The following is an 8269-nucleotide window of genomic DNA, read 5'->3' on the forward strand; positions in this document are numbered from 1 at the left end:
ATTGGCAAAAACTTTAAGGAAGCAAAGAAGTACAAACAAGACAGTGAGAATCACCCCAAACTCCAAAGGCCAGAGACGTTTACAATTCGGCCTCTAGCCTCTTCCATATGTGTGTTTTGAGAAAGTTGGAGAGACTGAATATATAGTTTTATATCCTACTTTTGCCATTAAACGATAACATTCATGACTGTACATTGTGATTATAAAATGATTCTATCTCTCTCTCTCACTGTGTGCCTATCATAAAATTAAAAAAAAAAAAAAAAAGGGATCCCTGGGTGGCGCAGCAGTTTAGCGCCTGCCTTTGGCCCAGGGTGTGATCCTGGAGACCCAGGATCAAATCCCACGTCAGGCTCCCCGGTGCATGGAGCCTGCTTCTCCCTCTGCCTGTGTCTCTGCCTCTCTCTCTCTCACTGTGTGCCTATCATAAAATTTTAAAAAAATAAAAATAAAAAAAAATAAAATGATTCTACTGGTTGACTTTACAAAGTATCTGAAAAAAGAATAATTTGTCTCAGAGGAGCTTCTGGGTACAGATGGAGGATGGAACTCCCACATCCACGGAGGTTTGTGAAACAGACACACACCACACACTCCCCGAAGGCTCAGGAGCAGGGCCCCTGGGGCCCGTGAGGTGGGGTACAGCGGTGTCAAGAGAAGGAGGGTGGATGGATAGAGCAGCAGTTAGTCACGGAGGCAGAAAGCAGAATAGGGGCCGCCAGGGGCCAGGGGTCAGAGGGACCAGCATCAGTGTTTCCTGCCCACAGAGTTTCCATCTGGAAGACGGAGCAGCTCTGCACGTGGACGGCAGTGATAGCTGCACAACGGTGCAAATGTACTTAACGCCACTGAGCTCCATGCCTGCTAAAATGGTCAAAATGGCAAATTTTATTAAAAACTTTAAAAATTAAAGTTTAATGATTTTAAAATCATTTTTAAAAAAGAAGCAGCAGCAATCAGATCCTCCAGCCCCTCTGCGTCTTGGGGAAGCCTACAAACACACGGGGCTCCCCGTGCAACAGGTAAAACAGGCTCCTGTGCTCCAGGGCCCAGGGCGCACTGGGGCGCTGGGGATCCCACACAAACACAGGGGCATTCAGTGAAAGCATGAACCGGCTGTGCGGACCCTGCCGCACCCGGACTCAGGCCCCAGAGCACCTGAGATCTGACAAGTTCCAGGAGAAAGACACGCTAGGCTCCGACCTGCCCCAGGTCCACGGCTGGATGGCTGGCTCCGTGGCAGACCTGTGGTCACCAGCCCGTGCGCACACCCAAAGTCCAGTCCCTCAAGCCACTCGAGCACACAACCACCAGGCACCTGAGGACAGCCCTCCTGCCAAAGGCAGACAGAAGGAATCTGGAATAAAAATGAGGCAGGAAGAAGCAGACCTCACACAACACACCAACGTCTCCCTCCGCGAGGACCGAGCAGCCAGTGACCAAAGAGAGGGCACTGCACAACAGGAACACAAAAAGATAGTTCTTCAACTGTAAAAATGGGGGCAAAAATGTATGTTTAAAATCTAATTAAAATGGCTGGAAGAGAAGATGGAAGGGTATTTTGTAAAAAGAATATTTCATGCAAAAAGACCAAGAGGTAGAAATGGAAGAGGAGAGGGAAAAAAACTTAGAAACGCAGTCCAGCTCTGCCTCGCACAGGAGAGGGGCTCCGGGAAGGGGACTCGGAGAGAAGTGGGAGAGAGGAGAGAGATCCACATACCTGTTCCAGAAAACATCCCTGGACAGAAGCACCAAGAGGCACCCCACTAGCAGCAGAGGGATGGAGCAGGGCCGCACACTCGCCAACTGATTCCTGGGAAACTCCACAAGGCGGATGCCCCAGCCCCCTGAACACCACGAGCAAACCCCTGCATGGAAGGCTCAGTCCACAGGGCTCCCGAGGCCTGCATCCGCTCGCTCTGGCCGCTCCCGTACAGTCCACTCATTGCACTTCTGGTTAGAACCCTGGTCGCTGCCACACGCAGACGTCACGGCTCACCGCGGGGAAGTAACGTGCAGGTACAAGACAAAGCACAAGGCAAGCAGCGTGGGCAGACAAGTAAGGGCGGTTGTGATGAAGCTCTGTGTTCCATTTGGCGAAGCTTCGAAATGTCACCCCAAACTCCAAGACCCTGCTCGTCTCACTGTGATGGGCAGCCGAGCACTACGACGCCCCTGCCTGCCTGGCTGAGAACGGAGGCAGGAGGCTGGAAGGCCAGTGTATCAGCCGCGTCTGCTCAGGAACAAGGGAAGCCACAGGGCTTCAGACGGCAGCTCTGATCTAGGACACTGATTTCACAGAGAAAATAACCACCTTTAGCCCTCGGAGGACAGACGGGCACAGGGAGGGCATCCAGGACTCGGGCACTCACAGAATGGGCCCCACAGCACTCGGGGGACCGGGTGGCCTCCGAGGTGGGGCGAGAGGCTAGTTTGGGAAGTACCAGAAGAAGCCTGGACAGGAGGCAGCTGCCACTGCTGGGGGGACACCAGGATGGACAGGGAAGGAGGACCCCCGTCCCTCGCCCAACTCCCAGTCCCCCTCCAGAGCATCAGCCCAGAGTCAGAGAGCAGAGGAGGCAAGGTGGATCTGGAGCAGAAGTGTGCGGGGGCAACAGCCCTTGGGGTGAGGGGTCAGCGCTGGGATGGGGGGCTCACGAGACGTTCTGAGGGCCAAGCAAAGAGGAGCTCCTGGCAGATCGGTGTGGGATGCAGGGGAGACAGGTGTACGGGATGACGACATGAATCTGGGAGCCTGGGAAATGAAGCTGCAGACCTGGAAGGTGCGTATCGAGTATCCCAGGGCGGCCGTGACAAATGATCCAGGTGGCTGAAACAACAGAAACATATTCGCTCGTGGGTTCCTAAAAGTCCAAAATCAAGGTGTGGGCACGCTCCTTCTGAAGGCTCTGGTGGCAGGGGGTGGAAGGGATGGGGGGAGCCTTCCTGCCTTTTCCACCTTCTGGGACCCCAGGTGCTCTGTGGCCTCTCCCCTTGACCTCACACAGTCATCTCCTCCTCTTGGGTGTCTGTCCCATGTGTCTCTTAGAAAGACAACTGTCATTGGATTTAGGGTCCCCCGGCCACCAGGACGATCTCATCTCAAGATCCTTAATTACCTCTGCAGACCCTTTATTCAAGTAAGTTCACATCCACAGGTATTCTGGGTATTAGGACGTGGACATGTCTTTTGGGGGTCACCATTCAGCCTGCTACCGAGGGGCAGATCGGGCCGCTCAGATTTGGACACGGTGAGTTTGAGATGCCCCTTAAATATCCATGTGGAGACGTGATTGGGGGAAGATAGCAAAGAAGATCATCAGTGGGGATCCCTTGGTGGACACCGAGCATTTTTAGCTCCAAGGCTCCATGGTGCGTGGTACAAGCCTGAGGTGGGACTCGAGTGCACGGGGATAATTGGGAGACGCTGCTGGGGAGAAGAAGGAGGGAAGTGGGGTGGGCTCAGGGCAAGTCAGGTGAAGACACGATCTTGGAAACAGGGGTCGTCAGCCTGACCCCACGGCAGCTCTGCTTGTCCCCCTGAGGCAAAGGGCTGGCCTCTTAATTAAACCTGCCCTGTCTGAACTGCTGAGCCCCAGAACCCATGAGCATGGTGGGTTGCTCACACCACAGTTCTGGGTACATTTCTCAGGCAGCCATAGTCAGGGGAACACTCTTTCCTTCTCTGATGAATCCAGAAGTCCTGCCCCAGCTCCAAGTTCCAGAGTGTGAACCTGGCTCCGATCCCACCAGAGAATCGGCCCCTTCCATCCCTGCCACCCCGAGGAAGGTACCTCCTGCCTCTCGCCAGGCCAGGCAGGCACCTCCCAGGCCCACAGCATCCACACCCCCGATGGCCCTGTTTGGTTTCTGGAAAACAGGGATGTTTATCTTCTTTTGAGGGTGGCTCCATGTTTTTAAAACTTTTTCCACTCTGTGTATCACTGCTGAGTGTCAGGAGGGGGCGGTGCCTCTCAGCAAAATGTTGCCATGTCACCTTGACCTCCTGCAAAATGGGCTGCCCTCCATGACGGAGGCTGGGTTCGCCCCCACCCCACACCCCACACCCCCCACCCCTGCCATGGGGCCTGGGCCTCCTGCGGCCTCAGCGTTTTTGTTCTTGAGCAGGCTGTGGGGGAAGCCTGCCTTCCCTTCCCTGCGTGTCCACGTCCACACACTGGACGCCAGAGGTGGTAGAAGCCAGAGGTGAGGTCAGTCCCGGCTCCCAAGGCCCTCCCTGCTCAACACCCGCAGGTGTTTTCTCGTACATTCAGAGCAAGCAAGCCTGCGTGTGGGATGGGGTTTGCTAGGGCTCGGCTGCATCGGTCTCAGTGTGCAAAGCACGGAGAACAACAGGGAGGAGCAAGCCACGAGCTCTGTCCTCTCCACTCGAGGAACAAGTGTAAAAGACAGCAGGACGCCCCGTCGTGCGCCAAGGAGGACGGACCAGAAATTCCCCGCATAGGGTGGGCTGTGTGATCTCGCCCTGGCACCCCCACCTCCCCACCCGAACCCCGCCCACAGCCAGGGCCGCTAGCAGCCCCCACGGCATCGCTGGCATGCCTTGCTCTGAGTGGTCACAGCCTGAGTGCATGACCCGACGGGCAGGCACAAAAGCCGCAGCCCCACCTCGCCCCCAAAGCCCACCCTGCACGGCCTCACACGCGAGTCTGCTGCGGTCCGGCCACAAGAGGCGAGCGGGCCAGCCGGGTCGGGACCCCCCGAATGCTGAAGCGCGGGATGAGGCCTAACGCAAGTGGCACAAGCACCGAGGATGGTCTGGGCACTGCGTCCAGCGGGGAAGGAGGGGCGTGAGAAACCCTTTGGCGGGTCTGTTTCTCCAAGTCCCAACACCCCCGTGTCTCATTTCATGAAAAGAACCCAAGCATGGCTGCGCCCACGGGAGAGTCACTTCTGATTTGGAGCAGACCCCAAAACCGTGGTTTCCAAATATTGCCGACCATGTACCCCTATCAACAATATATACATACGTACATTAAACGCCATGACCAAGTGGGATTTATCCAGGAGTTCCAGGTTGGTTTAACATTCAAAAGTCAACTAATGCATAGGCATTAATTATTAATTATTAACAGGATAAAGGACACACCCCACATGGCTGTCTCAACTGGTGCATGAAGTCCAAAGTCTATTCATGATTTTTTTTAAAAGGCGTAATAAAAAAAACATATAAGCAAGTAAATAAATAAATGCATAGAGAAACCCTCAGCAAACTAAGGATGGAAGGGAATGTGCCGGCCTGACGACCTCAGACGGGAGCCGGGTAGGTGGCGGCGGGCGGACCCTGCTGAGCTGCACACCCGCGGTGGGTGGACTTTACGGTATGGCAATTGCACCTCAGCAACGCTGCACAACAGGAGGGCGCACCGGCAGTCGAAGGGGGGGCAGAGGGAGCCCAGGGCCCAGGCAGCTACAGGCAGAGGGACGAGAGCAAAACAATCCTGGGACTGAACACCCCATCCCAGCACAATTAAGAATCTGCCCGCCCAGATGAGAAGTCTGCTTCCTTGTTCCACTTTTCCTCCACGCAAAGAAGTTTCCAGACCAAATAAGGCTGCGGTTTTTGCAATGCTCCTGGCACACAACACAGTTCCTTTTAAGTGCCAGGTTATAACTGGGGCCTCAAACGTCCCAAAGCAGCACGGTGCCCATCGCCCACTGGTCCCTCTGGGTAACGCTCCAAACAACCCAGGTAAACACAGAGCGGGGCTGGCCTGGCGGCAGGGGTGAGAGTGAGCCCCGTCATTCCAAAGGAAGCCCGGCATGCCCACGTGGAGTACCAGGGCTCAATGTACCAGCAACTCCTGCTGGCAGCTGACCGGCCCCTGGGGCCCTGGGCGCCCTCCCCTTGTATGTCCAACCTGCACAGGGCGCCCCCCTGATACCTACAGCTTTGCGGACACTCCCTGGCATGGAAGGGTCAGGCATGGTGTCAGTCGCCCTGTGACCTGAATGCATTTCACCTCCACAGCAACCCTGGGAGACATGTCCTGCTATTTACCCACTTTACAGATGGGGAAACAGAGTCACAAGCCACACGGCCCATATGGGGTGAATCTTGAATGAACCCCCACGTTGACATGCTCCAAGCTGGGACTCCATCCTGTGCCACATCACCCCCTCACCCCAAAAGGAGAAAAGACAGGGCTCCCAGCTCCGTGCCTCCTGAGGGAAGCATGCCCACCCAGAAGGGACTCCTCAACCTTGGGCTGCTCCTCCGGGAGGGGCTGCGGCCTGCAGGTGACCAGCAAGACCACCCTTGCTGCCTGGGAAGATGTTTGGCTTGGCCTGTTTTTTTCCCTTTTTTTGGGGCTACCCTGTCCAGGCCAACTGGAGGGCATTTCTGAGGCAGCCAGTTACAAACATTGTCCTAACAAGGTCTCTCTGGGACGAGAAATGGAAACTTTTGCTGTTGCAACGGTCAACTCTGATATTTTAACGATGCGTCAAGACCAGCCTGAGTGGAGGCCAGCGATGGAGGGTGCAGGCTCCGTGCAGGAGCGGGTGGGCGTGGTGGTCAGGGAACCCTAGGCTGGGCACCGCCATCGAGCCCGCTAACCCAGACTCGGGTCTTGCATCACATGACACTGCCCAAGGATCATTCTGTGGACCTGTCGGCAAGGTGAAGACTGTTCTCTGCCCCATCAGCGATGAGCAGACGAGCTCAGAGAGGCAGACGCTTGCTGACGCCACATTCCATGAAGTCAGCGCGCAGACTCAGGACCTTCTGATTTCCAGGCCTCCCACCGCCCCAGCCCACGCTGCATTGCCCTCCTTCCTCTACTTCAAGCTCTTCCTGGCAGGGTGGCCCATGGGCAAGAGCACGTGGATGAAGGAACAGCACCTGCTCCTTCTCTCATGAGCGTGGGTGTCCTGATTTGGTACCGCCTCCGTGCTGGGTCTGGGTATGCCCAATACGATACACAGACAAAGGCACAGCTGGACCAGCAAAGAGAATTCTAGCTGCAAGTGACAGAAACCCAAGGCAGACTTTCCTCAGCTAAAAAAGGAGACCCTGGGAAGAGAGGGGTAGGCGACCAGGTGTGGCTGGATCCAGGTGCTCAAACAATGTGATTGTTACTTTGCTACTTCTATTTTTGGCTGTTTCTATGTTGGCCTCCTTCTCTCCTGCACACAGGCTTCCCTTAGGAGGCAGGAAAGGTGACTGTCAGCCACCCTCAGGGAAAAGAGGCAACCTCTTTATTTCAGCAGCTGTGTGTGAACCCCACTCTAGAACCCTGATGGGCCCTGTTTGTGGACTCTGCCCATCCCTGAACCAGGCCTAGCTGTGGGCAGGGGATCAGGGCTTATTACCACAAAGACAGGGAGAAAAAGCAAGCATCCTCAGCAGCAAGACAGCTACCACCGTGCCCCTTGACAAGGGTGAAACACTGCTTTGTGTGCGCAGATCGCACTACCTTGCAACCTTGTTTCCCACCAGCTGGGGGCTGCTGGGGGCAGTGAGAACTTCAACTGACCGTCTGGGATGCTGTACGGCTCCTGCATGCAGCAGCAGCCCCTGTGCTGACACGAACCACCCAATGGACCATGTGTGACACACAAACACACACTGCCTGGGGTCCCCACCGCCTCCCCTTCCTGAATAATTTGGTCTTAAAGCCAGTTGACAGGAGCAAGGAAGGCACCCACGTAGAGGGGAGGTGGGGGGGCCATGGTGGCAGGGAGGGCGTCAGGCCTGGGCTGTCCCCAACAGAAGGTGGCCCAGCACTGTGGCCCTAGTGTGGTCCAAGTGTGTGGCCTGGTGCCAAAAACAGTCCACAAATATGCTGAATAAATGGTACTTGGGGGCCAATGGCAGGATAAGATACGGGAGGCTCCTGGGGATAACACAGACCTCTTGAACGCCTGGTCAGGGAGGCTGAGGTCACAGTAACATGAATGGCATTTAGGGTCAGCAGGTACAAAGTCTGCATGAGGGGTGTCTGGCAGGGGTGGAAGGCAGAGGACATTGCGCGTCGGGCGAAAGCGGGTCAGACCCTGGGCTGTGGACATGAGGGGCAGCAGATCTGAGCCCACAGGGCAGACCCCCGGGGCCCCAGGGAGGCACTGTCTCTGACGCCTTCCCCTTTCTTCCCTTGGATAGCAGCCTCTCTCCAATCATCTCTTCACGGAGGCTGGTCTGGTTTGTACCAGTTTATCACCCCAGCCTTCCCAATTTCAAACTCATTCTAATTAGAAAAGTCAAGCAGAAAGAGATATTTTTCTCCCCTTTGTCATCTGTGAACAG

This window comes from Canis lupus, chromosome 18 (genome assembly GCF_011100685.1).
Source record: "Canis lupus familiaris isolate Mischka breed German Shepherd chromosome 18, alternate assembly UU_Cfam_GSD_1.0, whole genome shotgun sequence".
NCBI classification, from domain to species: domain Eukaryota; kingdom Metazoa; phylum Chordata; class Mammalia; order Carnivora; family Canidae; genus Canis; species Canis lupus.